Below are 18,459 nucleotides of genomic sequence, written 5' to 3'. Positions count from 1 at the left end.
TGCTTTCCTGTTATTTACTTATGGAATCTCATTTCTTCTCTCCATCCTCAGCTTATCTTTCATTCTTCCCTTCAGGCCCTTCAAACCTTTGTCTCTTCTTTCTCCATTCCAATCACACACTCTCTATCCCTCCCCATCTTTCTACTCTCTCCTCTCCCCTCCCCCAACTTCTCCAACTGTTGTTTTCCAAACTCTCTACAGAATTCTCCTGCCTGAAGCCTCAGTTGCTAGGCAACGTCTCTCACCTCACCATGTGAGCTTGTTGCCATAGTGACATCTCCCACTTCCCTTCCCTGGGCAGCTTGCTGTCATAGCACCCCCTGTCAGGGTAACTGTCAGTGGCAGAACACAGGCAAAATCTGTCGGAAATCTACTGAGTTTTCTGTTCCCATTAATTAGTCATAACAAGTCAATTGCACCCATCACAAAACTCTTTTGCTTGCAACACCATCAAGGAGTTCAGCAGGATTAAAGGTCCTTACCTCAGTCTTTTGGTTTAAAACTCAGGATTTAGTCAGAATTCTCAGGGCTGCCTATAAAATTTTTATTGTTGTATGCAGTGTTGGTGTAGCCATGTCAGTCCCAGGATATTAGAACGACAAGGTGGGTGAGGTAATATCTTTTATTGGACCAACATAGTAACTAATCTGTTCAGAACAGGGACAATATATAACTCATTACCAAAAACAGAGTAAGACAATTTATATGTTATATAAACAAGGTGTCACAGAATGAAGTACTATGAAATTGCTATTTGTTAAGGAACCCACATAACTCATTTTGACTGCCACTCCTGAATAATTTGGTCATCCCAAACTTGCAACAATAAAATCTTCAATAGTGTCCTGCAGCAATTCTTTGATGTATATGAAGTTGGGATATCTTGGATTTGGACTCATTCTAACCTATGATTAGTTGAAGATTGCAGTGCACTGTATAGTAATAGAGATTGTAGCGTATTACAAATCCATCTTTCACTCCTGGAGTCACCTGTCAAATCAAGCACAAGTTGGTAGTTAGGAAAAATTGCTTCTAACTGATGGCTGTTGGCGACTTGTGTGAAATGGGCTAGGATCCAAGTTCAGTTCCTAGTGGGTGGAGCTTAGTTTTCAGGCAACATTTGAAAGAGTACCACTGCTATTTTTTGTGCCTCCCCCATCCCTCTCCTGCCCCAATGGCAGCAGTAGTGGGTTGGGGCACAAATTACACCCTCACATGGATGGCCATTTCATTCCTGACTAATCACCACCTTGGAACCTTTCACTCACTACAGAGTTGAGCGGAAATGAACATTCCTCACAGGAAATAAGCAAATCCCAAAAATTAGTAACCCAAGAAGGTACCAGTTAATACATATAGAAGGTAGAGAAAACCATCACCCCCAAAAGGATTCTCCTCAAAACCCTAAAGAGAGGTGCGTGAATGATAATCCTCCCAGGGATAGTATCTTCAGATAAAGAATCTTTATACTAAGATTCCAGCTAGTTACAAAATAAATTTCCTCTAAAAATACTCTCCAGGAGTGAGAATCCTGCCCAGATAGTAAATATCTTGAAGATGTTCCAAAACAAAAGGGGTAACATTAATACTGAATCTGCCAGCATAACCTAGGCCAATGCCAACAATATATATTAAATAGGGAAAGGATAAATCCAAAAGAATCATGCTTAACACTTCAACAGACTGAAGGTTCTTCCTGAAAAAAAGTGACTTCAAACATTTTCCAATTCAAATAAGAGACATCCCAAAAGAAACAAACTAACTAGAGGTTAGAAGGGTTTGGGCTCCTCTGATTCAGAAACAGGTTCTGCAGGAACCAAAATAGGATCCTTCCCTAGATGCAGACTCCAAACCAATAATGCTTTGTAAACTTGTTGAGTTGCGACTAACATTGGTTGAGTCTGTTAATCAAGAAGTTGGATTAAAAGAAATCAAGAAGTTGGATTAAAATAAAATGGCTTTATGACAAAAAAAAAAAAAGTTTTCACAAGACTTCCATAGTTGTCTTTTTTTTCTTTAAGACAATTTCTAAACAAGAGATTTCAAAACTTGTTTTTCTTTGGTGGGAAATAAATCTCTCTCCCCCTTTTAATTCTCCCATCCTTTTGCTCCCCCCCGCTAAAAAGACTTTGTGCTCTGCATGTTTCTGCCTCAGGCCTCTCTCTCAATCTCTCTCTTTTGTATTTTGGATTCTCTCTCATGTCTAGTGTCTGAGCACTGTCCATCCTCTCTAAACTTTATTCTGGACTGGGTGACTTCCTTTGCCTGGCAAATTGTTATTGCTTTGTCAAGGATTAGTTCTGGGTCTTCCAGTAGTCCGAGTTTTTTCTTCCAGATGCCAATCAAAATATGCAAAAAGAAAAGGAGTACTTGTGGCACCTTAGAGACTAACCAATTTATTTGAGCATAAGCTTTCGTGAGCTACAGCTCACTTCATCGGATGCATACTGTGGAAACTGCAGAAGACATTATATACACAGAGACCATGAAACAATACCTCCTCCCACCCCACTCTCCTGCTGGTAATAGCTTATCTAAAGTGATCACTCTCCTTACAATGTGTATGATAATCAAGTTGGGCCATTTCCAGCACAAATCCAGGTTTTCTCACCCCCCCCCCCCCCAAAACTCACTCTCCTGCTGGTAATAGCCCATCCAAAGTGACCACTCTCCCTACAATGTGCATGATAATCAAGGTGGGCCATTTCCAGCACAAATCCAGGTTTTCTCACCACCACCACCCCACACACGAACTCACTCTCCTGCTGGTAATAGTTCATCCAAAGTGACCACTCTCCCTATCGTTCACCTGCACATCCACCAATGTGATATATGTCATCATGTGTCAGCAATGCCCCTCTGCCATGTACATTGGTCAAACTGGACAGTCTCTATGTAAAAGAATAAATGGACACAAATCAGATGTCAAGAATTATAACATTCATAAACCAGTCGGAGAACACTTCAATCTCTCTGGTCACGCAATCACAGACATGAAGGTCACTATCTTAAAACAAAAAAACTTCAAATCCAGACTCCAGCGAGAAACTGCTGAATTGGAATTCATTTGCAAATTAGATACTATTAATTTAGGCTTAAATAGAGACTGGGAGTGGCTAAGTCATTATGCAAGGTAGCCTATTTCCCTTTGTTTTTTCCTACCCCCCACCCCCCAGACGTTCTGGTTAAACTTGGATTTATGCTGGAAATGGCCCACCTTGATTATCATACACATTGTAAGGAGAGTGGTCAGTTTGGATGAGCTATTACCAGCAGGAGAGTGAGTTTGTGTGTGTATGGGGGTGGGGGGTGAGAAAACCTGGATTTGTGCTGGAAATGGCCCACCTTGATTATCATGCACATTGTAGGGAGAGTGGTCACTTTGGGTAAGCTATTACCAGCAGGAGAGTGAGTTTGTGTGTGTGGTTTTTGGAAAAAAGGGGGGGGGGTGAGAAAACCTGGATTTGTGCTGGAAATGGTCCACCTTGATTATCATACACATTGTAAAGAGAGTGGTCACTTTGGATGGGCTATTACCAGCAGAAGAGTGAGTTTGTGTGTGGGGGGGCGGAGGGTGAGAAAACCTGGATTTGTGCTGGAAATGGCCCAACTTGATTATCATACACATTGTAAGGAGAGTGATCACTTTAGATAAGCTATTACCAGCAGGAGAGTGGGGTGGGAGGAGGTATTGTTTCATGGTCTCTGTGTATATAATGTCTTCTGCAGTTTCCACAGTATGCATCTGATGAAGTGAGCTGTAGCTCACGAAAGCTTATGCTCAAATAAATTGGTTAGTCTCTAAGGTGCCATAAGTACTCCTTTTCTTTTTGCGAATATGGACTAACACGGCTGTTACTCTGAAACCAATCAAAATATGGTCTCTTAGCAGGGACTTAGACCCCCAAAATTGCAAGATTGGCTTTTCAGCCTTAAATCAGTCACAAATTCTGTGGTTTCACATTTTTGTACTCTGAAAAACATCTTTCATATGTTTTATTTTTACGTGGAGTGCAGTGCTTATTTCTGTAATAGTTTCATAACTAGCCTCTTGTGCCTGAGTTAACTGAATACTGTTAAACACATTAAGTCTTTCAGAACCAGCTATTGTCAGAAATAAGTCTACCTACTGACTGCCTTCCTTTCTTTGGCACCCATTGCTTACAGATACTGAATGAAGTGCTCTTTAAGCCTTCTCCCATTGTTTTCCATATTTCCAAAGACTTTCAACTCTGGTGAGGATTTTAACTGCTCCATTCTTCCACGTAGGATACTTTACATCCTTTTTACTCCAAGTACTATGCGGTGTTCAGTGATCGCTCAACGTATGTCTACACTGCAATTAAACACCCTGGCTTATGTCAACTGACTTTGGACTTGGGATGGAGCCCAAACTCCGGAACCCCATGAAGGGGAGGATCTCAGGGCCTGGGCTTCAGCCTGAACATCTACACCACAGTTTTACAGCCTGAGCCAGCTGACACGGGCCAGCTGTGGGTGTTAACTGCAGTGTAGACATACCCTCGGGTGCTTAAGGTGCCTGTAAGAGATCTGCCTTTATTCTGTGTTCGATTCTAAATGGTTGTGTATAACAAGAGCTTCACAGCATGCCACCCACACTCTCTGGGCAGTGCATAAGTGAATACAAGACTAGATATTCCTGTGTTTGTAAGGCCCCCAAAAAAACACAGCATGAAGAAAATCTGAGAGAAGTTTTCAGTCCTAATTATATATGTGCTTACCTGTACCCCTGAAGCAGCTAAACCTGCCATAATCTAATTTATTTTGCAAGTCATCTTTAAGGTAGTCTTCTGTTTTTTCATTTGCAATTTCCTGCAGGCCCACAATGTAGTCAACCTATGAGATACTTATACAACGGTTACCATTTGAATGTACAGCACTATTAGTTTTACATCTTTTGTAAGCCTCCAAAGCATGTTTCAGAGGAGCAGCCGTGTTAGTCTGTATTCGCAAAAAGAAAAGGAGTACTTGTGGCATCTTAGAGACTAACCAATTTATTTGAGCATAAGCTTTCGTGAGCTACAGCTCACTTCATCGGATGCATTCAGTGGAAAATACAGTGAGGAGATTTATATACACAAAGAACATGAAAAAAATGGGTGTTATCATACACACTATAAGGAGAGTGATCACTTAAGATGAAGGTAGCATGTTGAAAAATTGAGAATAGTTGCAAAGAGGAAGTTGAGACATAGTGTTTATCCTGACCAAAAAGTAAATCTTTTTAGATACTATAGAATGCTTGCTACGCAACACCAAAAGGAGTTTCAATTTCTAAATATTAGAGGTCCAAAACACTTTTCACCTCTTTCAACTGTCAACAATGGAATCAACAAGTAATTGCACAAGCCTGTATCCAGAATCTCCACTCATCATACTTCTTTCAGTTAAGTGCATGCTTCATTCAGTTCAGACTATGTATACATATTCAGTACATTATTCTGAAATGCTCACACCTATGTTCTGTTCAAAACAAATTTCTTCCAACAAGTCAAAACATATTCCCAAATGTACCGGTGTTCATATATGTGTCAAAACATTTCTTAACCAGTTAAGAGTTTTCACTTTTAGATAAAGTTAAGAGTGATTGAACACATTTTCCTGAAGTTTTCCTAAAGCATGTAATTCAGAGGCCAAACAGATTTCGTCTCTAGAGGTAGTTTTAGATAGAGTTGAGCAGCTAAAAGTAGAGGTTTGAAAGAGGGCTCTCTCAATTTTAATGATCATTTATATCATTACCACAATACTGTTATACATTTCTGTTCTCTCCCCCAACCTTCTCTCAGCCCAAGTTATTTCCAGAGCAACTAGCAAAAGACAATTGCAGGCAAGCAATAAGCAGCTCAGCTGATATGCAGTTTAGAAGCAGAGTTCCTGCCCCATATGCAAACACTTCCATAATACAAAGTAAGATATAGTTCTGTAAATTCCACGGGCAAGTTAATGATAGAAAGGCAAGAGAGGTGTCATTTGATTAGTTAAAATCAACAGAATCATAATTTCAATGGTGTCCTACTCTGTAGCATGGCAAGGGGGACTTGTTGCCTTCCTTCCCGGCTTTCAGGTGCCAGTCCTTCTGTTGGTGGACATTTTGATAATATAGTGTCATCAAACATGGGTCAAGTTGGGTATCATTTGAAAGCCCTTTCTCTCTCAAACACACTGGAACCAAAATGACAGATCTAGAGCAACTATGCAGATAGATACATATTCAAGAAAATGTTTAAAACTCAACTTTTTAAAATTAGACTTTAGCACAGACATGTCAAATATGCAGCCTCACAAAGTTAAATTGTGGTCCTTGACTAACAGTACTGTGTTATTGGCTAATGATACCTGATTCGTTTTTTTAAGTTATAGATTACTATTGTCACGTTGTCTGGAGTGGCTCACTACTGAGTGCCAACCTTAGGGCAGACTGTCAAAAAGTCGGGCAGAAATCCCAAACTGGCTGTATGTTCCATGATTAGATTTCACCAACCCAGTAACAAGTGTGAACTCCTCAAGCACTATAATAGTCTTACCATGGAGTCAGAAACTGTCCCCTTGGGCATTCCAGTCTATCTTGCAACTCAGGCAAGCTGGACTATATGACAGATGGTCACTTTATACCAAAAGTCACAACAATATTCCTAAAAGACCAGTCACAAACCCAAGGTCAGTTGTATTTAGATCTCAAATCAAAGACAACACCTGTAGCCAATCCTGTAATTAACTAACTAAAGATTTATTAACTAAGAAAAGAAATGAGTTATTTACAAGGTTAAAACAGGAAACATACACACACACACACGAGTTACAGTCTTAGATTTGAAAAGGTAATGTAAGCTTCTATAATAACCAGCTCTATATGTTCTTTAGGGCTGACCCATGCCAAGCAGCATGGGGATCTCTTACTTATGTTTGGGAATCTTTGCCCCTCAAAGTCCAGACAGCATAAAGATCCTGGTTTCTCCTTATCAGAGGTTTTTATCCCCTTCACCCCAGAATCTAAGCTCATGTGTGGAGTTCATGCACAGGTCTCTCCTTCCTGGTGGGAGCAAGGAATGCAGTCAACAAGGCCTCTGTCCTTTGGTCCTACACAATGCCTCATTTGCCCTCAACAGATTGAGACTTTACTTTATTAATGCCTCTTTTCCTGTTTAGTAAGTTACACAATTACAAAGGTTTACAATGCAAACATTCAATATAACTTTATAATCTGGGCTACAGAAGTTATAAATTAGATCTGCACATGCAGCATCCTACACTATTCATAAGGTCTAGACACCAACATATTCTTACAACTCTAATATTTATCTTAACAATACTAACACACAGGTGAGCCAGACTGGTTTCCAGCTATGTATCTGTCAGTGTTCAGTGAGGCTTGGGGCCTTGCTATGAGCTGGCACCTGGTCTGCCAGTGTCACAACTATAAATGGAAGGAGCGCTAAAAGTTGATTTGCTATCATCGGCAAAAAAAGAAGTTGTCCAGTGATAACTGATTATCAGCTTTGTTTATTATGCCAAAAGAGTTGTAATAAGGTAGTGGTTAAGATATCAGAAATCAGTTGTTACAGTACTGTGAACGAAATACTTAAAGAAAAAAGTTGTGATGTGCTACCCTGACGTCATCTTTGAAAAGCATACTGATGTGTTTGAAGTCATTTCCCAAGGGTTACTGGACTCGTATGACCAGTTTCACACATTCACTGTACATTCTGCTTTCTGTTTCACACAATGGAGAGCTGCAACTTTACAAAACAGGTCAAGTAATTCAGTGAGGTTGAATCAGTGACAAAGCCAACTTTTGGGATGGTGTGGTGATACATAAAGGTGGTTAAATCTTTGCTGTTCTGTATTCTATCTGTCAGGACTGTTAATTGGAATTTGTACCTTGCAGCACTGAAAGACAGTGTGAAATACTTTTTTGATTTAGATTTGACTAACTATTTTGCAAATGTGAAATAAGAGGTGTAGAAAATTTTGACCCTGACAGATAGGAGGAAGTTTGAAAAGGAAATTGGGTTATTAAAAGGTCACCAGTTCTCTTCTGCACTTGGTTCAAATGAAGCTCTGGAGCATGAAAACAGAGCAGTGATAGGCATTAGGGGTATGGTGGGCATAACACCCTGTGTTTTTTCCTGACCAACCCCAGAACTCCATTGAATTTCGAACAAAAGTTGAGCATGGCTGTGATGACTCCCTCAAAAGTAACCAAGCACCACCTAGACTCATTAGGTGCTTTTAAATGCCAAGAGTTAATTTTAAAGCTACAGGATAAGCTTTCTCACACTGGTAATCCATTCATGTTTGACGGACCACAGCTCATTTATATCATGACAAGAGCAGTCTTCAGTAACGAGATAACTAACGATGTCAGTCAAATGGATACTTTGGGTCATGACACACATGAAGCCTTCAAAACCCCCAAAATTAAGACCATAAGAATGGGTCATACTGGGTTAGACCAATGGTCCACCTAGCCCAGTATCCTGTTGTCTGACAATGGCCAATGCCAGGTGCTTCAGAGGGGATGAACAGAACAGGTAATCATCAAGTGATCCATCCTGTTTTGCCCATTCCCAGATTCTGACAAGCAGAGGCTAGGGACACTTCAGATCATGGTTTTGAATCCTTGCGATCCTGGCTAATAGCCATTGATCCACCATAAACTTATCTAGTTCTTTTTTTAACCCTGTATAGTCTTGGCCTTCACAACATCCTCTGGCAAAGAATTCCAGAGCTTGATTGTGCGTTGTATGAATACTTCCTTTTGTTTGTTCTAAACCTGCTGCCTATTAATTTCATTTGGTGACCCCTAATTCTTGTGTTATGAAAAGGAGTAAATAACACTTCCTCATTTACTTTCTCCACACCAGTCATGATCTTGTAGACCTCTATCATATCCCCCCTTAATCGTCTCTTTTCAAAGCTGAAAAGTCCCAAAATCTCTTATTAATCTGTCCTCTCACTGAAGCTGTTCCACACCCCTAATCATTTTTGTTGCTCTTTTCTGTACCTTTTACAATTCCAGTATATATATATTTTTGAGATGGAGCGACCACATCTACACGCAGTATTCAAGATGTGGGCATACAATGGTTTATATAGGGGCAATATGATATTTTCTGTGTCATCTATCCCTTTCCTAATGATTCCCAGTATTCTGTTGGCTTTCTTGACAGCCACTGCACATTGAGTGGATGTTTTCAGAGAACTATCCACAATGACTCCAAGATCTTTCTTGAATGATAACAACTCATTTAAACCCCATCATTTAATTCGGCTGAGACATCACTGATGAGGTCATAAATGCACTGGAGGTGATCATATGCTGCGTTTACCAGTTGAAGACCAACATTATGACATTTGCAGAACTACATTGGTGGATGTTTTCCACTAACCAGACAAATGTAGAAAAATTGCCACTGACAAGGGGTGCATTTATACCTGCTAACAACAAGAGCACAAATTATCAAGCAATGGAATGACTCTGGGATGATTGAGTGCATCCAAAACTACCCTCCCCTATCGGGCATGGATGGGTCTTGGAGGATGGACTGATCACACAGGTTACATGTGAAATACCATGCACTCTCAAATCAATTCTTCAGCTAATCAAACACTTGTGTGCAAAGCCCATATGCTCACCACGCTGCAAATATTTGGCCAGCAGCCTGCCTTGTATGGAGATGCATGAGTGCTGTGCAGATGAGAATCAGTGTGACAACGCGTCTAGCAGTGGTGTCTTAGATGGAGACAACACTGATGATGACTTTGATGAATAAATATTTTCAGTCCCAAATGTCCAGGCTAACTTTCCTAGAATTACTAAAGATCAATGTCTCTTTTATGTAAGCAATGTATCCCTGTGTTTAAAGTATAATTTTAAAAAATGTTGATTTTAAAATAAATATAAATCTACACAATTGCTCTACGTTTGTCATGTTTGGTACCACTGTGTTCATGGGACAAAGGGCTTTCAAATGATACCCAAACTGACCCATTCTGATGACGCTGTATTATCAAAATTTATACCAACTGGGAGGGAGCTGGGAAGGAGCAGTGAGTCCTCTCTGCCACATTGCAGAGAGTGACACCATTGAAATTATGATTCTGTAAATTATTACTAACCAAAGGACACCTCCCTTACCTTTCTATTGGTAACTTTACCATGGAATGAGATTTTACTACATTACGCTCCCAGACCAGTACGACAAATGAGATAAAAGCAGAATGGTTTGCATAGCATTGAGGCTCTCAAGGATGTTAGCTGCTTGATTAGGCCATACTAACTTGGTCATATCAAAGAATGAAAGGGATAAAATGATCTGTTTTTTTATTAAAGAGCCTCTCTTTTTAGCTAGTAAAGTTTTGTTTGCTGTTTAGAATGGACTTATAACTTCAGTCTCTTTTTTGAAGACAAGTCACATTAATAGATTTGTTGGCTAATAAGTCACACAGCTGTTACAATTAATTTTTCTTTCAAAGTTTGAACATCTTAGACTCTTCAGTGAAAGATTATGCACAAGCATTCTGAGTGAAAAAATATGCCTACCAATATCTCAAGTATCTAAAGTACTAGGGTACTTTAATGTTGTAAATACGATCAAGGCTACAGGTTTTAAAACAGTACTTTTGTAACAAGTTGTGGAAAACTGTTGTCTTCAGCCCTGAATTTCCCAAACCGCACAGCATCATCTGTATCCTACTCCTTACAGTACAAAACTCCTGTACCATTACATGTCTTTCCTTGTTAATCAAAAAATAGAATTAGGTCTAATTAACTGATATAACAAAATGAGGTCTGAAGCAGAATTCAAAGGGTAGCAAAGCTGGTAGGGTGCTTAATGAACCAAAACATTTCTGCCCAGTGAATGTGCAGAGGTAGCAGTAAGACAACACCTAGGCTACGTGCGCTGCTCCCACCCCAAGCACCCCTGCAGCCACTAGGAAGCTGTGGGGGCAGTGCCTGGGGGTAGCAGTGTGCAGAGGCCCCCGGCCCGCCCTCCCTAGGAGCTCCAGGTAAGCACCATACCTCCCTACCCCCAAACTCCCTCCCAGAGCCTGCACCTCCTCCCCCTTCCCACACACCCCCTCTGGCTCCTGCCCCCAAACTCCCTCCCAGAGCCTGCACCCTCTCCCTCCACACCTCCTCCCATCCCCAAACTCTGTCCCAGAACCTGTACTCAAACTGTCCCAGAGCCTGCACCCCTCAACCCCTCCTCCTGCACCCCTGCCCCAGCTTGGAGCCTGCACCCCTCACCCCCTCCTGCACCCCTACCCCCTGCCTGGAGCCAGCACCCAAACTCCATCCCAGAGCCCGTACCTCAGACCCCCACCCAAACTCCCAGAGCCTGCACCCCAATTCCAGCCCAGGGCCTGCACCCCAGACCTCCCACCCCAAAACTCCCTCCCAGAGCCTTAGGCAGGTGTTAACCATTAGCATCATTAAACATACATTTAGGGCAAAACTTCCCAACACCTCATATTTTTGAAATGCCCTTTCCTCATTGCCCACCTTGGTGAGCACACTTAGCATCTCTCCCTTGTTACGTATAACTGCCCAACCAACCATGTCGGCTCCCCACACTAGACACACTCCTGCTGGAGTGGACAGGAGGTACTGGATCCTCTGGGCTTGTGAGGACAAGAGACTGTGCAAGCATAGCTGTGGACCAGTCCCAGAAATGTGGACATTATGGAGAGATTACACAGAGGATGCAGGAAAAGGGGTATGACCGACATGAATAGCAGTGCCATGGGAAAGTGAAGGAACTACACCAGGCATACTTACAAGGGTGGCAATCCATCTGTGCTGAGCTGTAGACCCCACCAGTACCTCACAAACTACCAAGGGTACCGTGGAGGAGCCCAAGACAGAGACCCCGGACATGAGCAAGGAGGAGGGAGATGTGACAGGGGGTAGTCCAGCCATGCCGTGAGCCCATATCTGTTTGAGACTCCATCACAAACTGGCAGGACTGGCTAGATGAGCATCAACAAGCACAATGAAGGGGAGGAGACTTGTGTAAGTGCATGTGCACATTTTTCCTTAGTGTTTACATTTAAAAGGTGGTGCCTAGCCCATCCTCAAGTATCAACTTTTCATTGTTTTACATGTATCAGAAGAGGTAGCAGTACAACAAAGAGGCAGAGTTAGTATCTGCTTTTCATTCCTCTCTTGGTGGGAGGGAGAGGTGCATGTATAACAGTTTATATACATAGGTATGTCCCTTGTATCCTTCTCAGAGAGCTCACTGAAACTTTCATGGAGATACTCCGCAATCCTCTCCTGGAGGTTTCTAGGGCTGGTTGCCATATTTCTTCCTTCACAGTAGGATTGTTTCCCATGCTACTCCATGATGAGTTCAGCTGGCACTATTGTAGTAAACAGGTTAATGGCATAGGGGTTCAGGGAACTTCGGGATGCCAGTGGCAGATGTGCTCTCTGTCACTTTGTTACTCTCAGGAGTGAGATATCAGCTAAAAACATCACTGCCTGTGGAAAATGATGCGAATATTCAGTGCCATTACACTATACTCATACCCTTGGAATAGGGACCAAAACTTTATTTTTCATGCAACCAAAGTTCCTTACCTCCAACTCATTGCACCCCAGTGGGCCATAGGCACCGTGGATGGAGCTGGAGAGCAGTGCTGTGCAGATGCACTCCACAGCTGAAGTGTCAATAAGCATGTCTTATAAGGGAAGGTTGTCTTGAAACTTATTTTTCTTTCCATTGTGACTGTAAATCCAATGATATATTAGTTACCAGCTGCTGTTGCTGCAGCCTTGAATGATGCCACCTCCACAGAATGCCTGATCCTGATGAGGAAAAGAAGTAGGGAGGAAATGTTCAGTGAGATCCTGCAAGTCAGTTGCTGCATCAGACCATGAACAAAGGGCCTGGATAGCCAACATGGCAGATAGCTTGAAGAAGGAAAAAGTAGACAGGAGAAAGGCCCAGGAAATCCAGAAGGAAAAGGTGAAGAAGATGCTGCTTTTCCAATATTAAAGTTCTATTCCATTATTATTAAACATTTATATTGCATTACCTGTTTTTTGCACTATTTTTGGCAATCAAATTTCTATTTTTGGAGAATATCTTTATTAGTTCACGACACACTGCAGAATGCATAGTGGTACTCAAAGCCCACAGTACTTGTAAACGTATAGCAGCATCACATAATTCATAACTTCAGTAAAACAGAAAATCTAATATTTATAAATGTATAGCAAGCACTACACAATTGCTAACAGCACCTAAGGCCCCATGCACAAAGAATGGGCCAGCACAGCAGTACAGGGTGTGCCCATTAAGGTGTTCTTTGAAAGTCTCCCTGAACCACATAGCTGCTGGTTGAACTCTTATAATGGCCTTATGTTTGGCTGTTCAAAGTCAACAAACATGTGCTCCACCTCCAGCCTAGCAGCAGCTTTTCCCCCTTCACTTCACACACATTATGCATGACAGGTAGTTATAACTATCAGGATATTTTTCTTCACAGAGATCCAATCTAATGAGTAAACATCGCCAGCGTCCCTTTAGTCTACCAAAAGCATATTCAACAATTATTCTGCACCTACTGAGCTGGTAGTTAAATCTTCCCTTGGTGCTATTGAGGTGGCCAGTGTATGGCTTAATGAGTGTTCACTCCACAGTTTAAGCTGGGTGATTGGCCCTCAGGTCGGAACATGCTAGCTCAGGTGCAAACATTCCTATAGCAAAGCCCCTACCCATGTTACAGCTTCTTTGCTGTCTCTGCACTTTTCCATGTGTGGCTGAGGGCATATTCCATGGTTCTTTGTGCTGACATATTCTAGGATTCTTTTCCAAAAAATTATAGGGGAAATCATGGCAATGGAAGATGATCATTCAAGTGATTTTGCTGCATCCTTACTGCAAACAGGTAAATTCTAGCCCAAATTAAAGCAGAGCTCAGGCTCTAATCCTTCCTCTCCGAGTTAAGTAAGATATCCTGGGTTTAAATCACCTTCAAATCCAGGTCCTTCTGGGTAATATAGTAGTGGTGGGGACGGTTGGGCAAGAGCCCACATGAACTGTGCAGTGAATAGAAAAGGAGTACTTGTGGCACCTTAGAGACTAACCAATTTATCTGAGCATAAGCGCAGTGAATGAAGACATACCCAAAGAGAAAATATGGTATAATTCCTTCGTAGACATTTAGTACACACAAAACGTAAGTTGTATTTGAAATACTATTATGAAATTTTAAGCAGCTCTATTAAGTAGTAAAACTATTAGCACCTATGCTAACTCCACCCCTTCGTTGCTGTTAGATAGATTTAAATGCAAGATTTCAACATAACATTTACAATTCTATACTTTACTACCCATATTCCTTTCTGATCCTCTTTCAGAGGTGTCTCTGTAGTGTAGCCATAACATGAAGTCTATGTCATCTGGATTTTTCAGAGCTTTTCAGTCACTCCCAAAGCACGACTTAGGTCGAGGTGTCCACTGTGCTCTCAACTGCCAGATCAGAATCTGTCAGCAGCAATTTCATGGCGCAATGAGTGGTCTGCAAAAGACTTATGGAATGGTTTCCTTGCTACTGATCCAATCATTCTACTACCAGAATTTGACATGCCATGTTACCTTTGGACTCAGTTGAACAGGTTCCAAACTGGCCAAGGAATGTGTGTAGCCAACCTCTTACACATGGGATCTGAGCTGTACTGGGTGGCTCAGCAAGCATTAAGAGGGGCTTGGAAAAGAACTGGGAGGCTGTCACTTTTCCCAATGCTTAAAAGCCTTGTCAGCAAACAAAAGTCTGGGGATCCTCACAGCTAGCAGCAATTCAGTCTTTGGGCTAATAATTGACCGCTCTCTTCAGATGCTGATTAAATAAAGATCTATAGCCTGTATTCAAAGTGGCACAGGTGTTTGTGTGTGGGGGGGTGGAGGGTGAGAAAACCTGGATTTGTGCTGGAAATGGCCCAACTTGATGATCACTTTAGATAAGCTATTACCAGCAGGACAGTGGGGTGGGAGGAGGTATTGTTTTATGATCTCTGTGTGTATATAAAGTCTGCTGCAGTTTCCACGGTATGCATCCGATGAAGTGAGCTGTAGCTCACGAAAGCTCATGCTCAAATAAATTGGTTAGTCTCTAAGGTGCCACAAGTACTCCTTTTCTTTTTGCGAATACAGACTAACACGGCTGTTACTCTGAAAAATGCATACAAGATATCCATTGCCTAGATGTCTATAAGGCTCTCTTTAGGGCACTATCCTTTCCCCATGGACAAGAATTTACAAGCCTTTTCTTCACGGAGGTCAGCCCTGTTTTCACTTTAACTGGGACAAAATTTAAAGGCTGTTAACAAAACACTTCTCACAGCAGATTTACTCATCCCCAGCAAGGCTTGGAACAAAGTAAACCCTGGATGGGGAGGGGGATAGGGAGGCAGGGGGAGCCTGGTGGGGAGGCTAGTGAGCCTGGGGGTTGAAGTCTGAAGCCCCGTGCCCAGGGGCCGGAGCCCAAATCCCCACAGCTGGAGCCTGCTGCCTGCCACCCCGGGACTGAAGTCTGACCCAACTGCCTCTAGGAAGGTGGGGAACTCACTGGCTGCCTGCTCCTCCAGTATTTGTGTTTCCAGAGGAGTGCAAGGCACAACCCCTGCTGGGAGCACTGGGGTAGAGGCTACTGCTTTGTTTCCCTCGCCCCCAATCACTGCTGAGTAGGCTGTGGCCACAAGAGAAGCCCCTGGTGGCCCACTTTAAAGCCATTAGAATAGTTCTGTAGGCTGGGTAACCTCTAGGGGTGACATGCTCCCTCCCAGCTCTCCCTCTATGTCTATAAACCACAGTGGGCCACACAAGGTAGTACAGGTATGGGGATCCAGCTGTCACAGCAGATTCCTTGCTTAGTCTTGTCTCACTCAGCCACTGAATCCATCTTTAACTCCTAGATTTAATTGAAAAACCTCCCTCGAACTCCTTCCCCCAGAGCTCTGATTGTCTCAGCTCTCAAATGTGAATGTGTGGAAACTGAAATAATGCTTTCCCTAAATGAAAACTTATTACACAGCTTCAGAAACTGCCATGCCCTATTTATGGCTATTTTTAGACCTCTATACATGTACAAAGCCAGCTGGTTCAACTAAAATCCACATGTCCTCCCCATGGCTTCTCTCCCTTTTGGAGGTGTGTGCAAAAAAAAAAAAAAAAATTAAAATGCAATGCTACAGTATAAAGCATGTGGGTTATATAACCATATAGATGTTGCTGCCCTGCCAAGAACAGAATTTTGGTCAGTATATTCTGTATTTGATTGAGGACACGGGTGTTAGTACTGTGTTTATAGCATAACTACTCATTTAAATATCATTTCCACTCAAACTGGAACAGGAACTTACTTTCTCTTACCTATAGTAAAACAGGACACATTTCTTAATTGGTCCGGTATTGTATGTATTTGATAAGAAAAAAGAGGTATTAACAAAACCAGAAAACTTTAGTATTTCAAAACATACTCTAGTTCACCATAGTAATGCTCAGCATACGTACAATGCTTTACATTTCAAAAATCTGCAGTAGGTACTGTTTTTTGTTTGAGGGTAAGATAACTTCAGACTTCTAGTCATATAAGTCAGGAAGGATCCCTAGTATGGCCAGAATGTGTAACAGGCATCAAGATGGGGGGGAGGGGATGTGTTGGGGTAGGATAAATACAGGAACTCCAGACTGTGGTTTCTGCTTCTCGCTGCCAGTGATTTGCTGTGTGACTCTGCATAAATCATTTGCTGCTGTTTGTTATGCAGTAACAATGTGCTCAGTGCTGTACAAGGCAGTAACTACACACAGCTCCTGCCCTGAAGAGGCTAGAGTACATTTTCTGCTCTGTAAAATAGGATCAATAACTTACCTAGTCCCTGAGAAGGTAGCTAGGAGGGCTACTATACTGTCTGTTGAGCACACTGCATGCTTCAGGAGGAAAGGGACAAGCAACTCTTTGGGGGCCATTACTACTATAAGTTGGGAGATACAGAACTAATGCTTCCTGCTCATGCTGGCGAAGCTGCTCTGCTCCCCTACCCAACACCCCCCTCGCCTCTGCCAGGCACAGCCCTGCTGCCCACCCCAACTCTGTGCCCCTCCCCCCCATCTCTAGCCCCCTTCCTCTGCCCACCCCCAGCCTGACTCTGTACCCCTCCCCCAACTCTAGTCCCTTCCTCTACCCTGACTGCACCCCTCCCCCACCCACTCTCACCCCAAGTCTGCACCCCTTTCCCTGCCTACCACAACTGTAGCCCCCTGCCCCCGCTCCAAGTATGCGCCTGCCTCTTCCACCAGGGACACGTCCCACCCCCCAGCAGGAGCGGCTGCAGCATCAGGGCTGCAGTATGGAGCCCCTTTGCCAGGCCAGACCTATCACTCTAGTGAGCAACCACCCTCGACTCACACCGCATGCTGCCGCGTTCCACCTTAAATCCCGGCCAGTGCTTGCATTTCACCACCAGTAACCTTCCGCGGCCACCCGAGAAGGGGCGGAGCCACACGCTCATTTAAATAGAACAGCGGCTGATTTGCATGCCTCCAAGATGGCCGACGTTCGGATTGGCCAGCGATGAAACAGCCCCCACGGCCGCTCCCCGATCCCACAGAGAGGCGTGGCCAGTGATCAGAGGGCGGGATGTGGGCCTCATTTGCATAACGGTCCGGCGCGTGCAGCTGGGGGAAGGCGGCTGTACGGGGTTCTGTTTTTGAATCTGCGGCGGAAGCGGCGAGAGACAGGAGCGCGAGCGCTAAGGCTGCGGCGGGATTCAGGGACACAGGTACAGCACGGGCTGCAACACCGGGCTTGTTTTGTCCCGACAGCGGCCGCACTTTAGCGCGAATCCTGCGCCGCGCCGCGGTACCTGCGTAGCGCGCATGCGTCGGAGCCGCAGCGATGCAACCGGGTGAACTGCATGGGAGCACGTGACTGAGCTCCAGTGCAGCCGCTTCCGCGCATGCGCATTGCTCTTTCCTGTGCTGAGGTTGCTGCAGGTGGAGAGTGGGTAACAGGGGCGCCTCTTTCTTCCCCTGCGGTGCGGGAGCTTATCTGCAGGGGCTGTCGCGGAGCACAGGTAGGTGCCAAATGGGCGCGGCGTAGCTGGGGCTCTGCACTGACTCCCTGAGGCCACCATCCTTCAGAAAACAACAAGCAGATGCCTCTGGCTCCTGCTGGGTGCAAGGGACTAGAAGCTGCAGCCAAAGACTCCTGCCCCTGCCCTTTTGCATGGGACCTGAGAAGGAGTTTTCTTGCACCTTGTGCTAAGCAGGGGACTTGTGGGGAGTAACCTGGGGGAAGGGCACCAATTAGGGAAGGTGGCTGTGGGAGGTCAGTCATGGGTCAAGACGTGCTGGTCTCAAAAAGGTCTCAAAAGCAAGTGTTTCCAGGCTTATTTCTGATCTGGTAATATTATTATGCATGCAGGTG

General features: G+C 43.5%; 1 protein-coding gene and 1 long non-coding RNA gene across 4 annotated transcripts in view; one reads left to right on the top strand and one right to left on the bottom strand.

The window, feature by feature from the left end:
- Window positions 1-608: 608 nt before the first annotated feature.
- On the bottom strand, window positions 609-17,527 carry LOC125629969 (uncharacterized). The gene is made up of 3 exons (XR_007354525.2): window positions 17,440-17,527; window positions 12,608-12,835; window positions 609-990 (listed from the first exon to the last, which is right to left on the bottom strand). It is a non-coding gene; the product is annotated as an uncharacterized LOC125629969 (long non-coding RNA).
- A 155-nt stretch (window positions 17,528-17,682) lies between these two features.
- The window catches only part of ATF7IP (activating transcription factor 7 interacting protein), a 166,667-nt gene continuing 165,890 nt past the window's right edge, over window positions 17,683-18,459 (top strand). The window contains exon 1 of one of the 3 annotated variants that reach the window (XM_048835336.2): window positions 17,683-17,812. The gene's annotated coding sequence lies outside the window, so the exon portion shown is untranslated. Of the gene's footprint in view, window positions 17,813-17,846; window positions 18,107-18,459 lie in introns of those variants that run through there. The other 2 variants (XM_075124249.1, XM_048835338.2) reach the window with 2 other exon arrangements.

The sequence above is a fragment of the Caretta caretta genome, chromosome 1 (assembly GCF_965140235.1).
Source record: "Caretta caretta isolate rCarCar2 chromosome 1, rCarCar1.hap1, whole genome shotgun sequence".
NCBI classification, from domain to species: domain Eukaryota; kingdom Metazoa; phylum Chordata; order Testudines; family Cheloniidae; genus Caretta; species Caretta caretta.
This window is presented reverse-complemented; position numbering and strand designations above follow the sequence as displayed.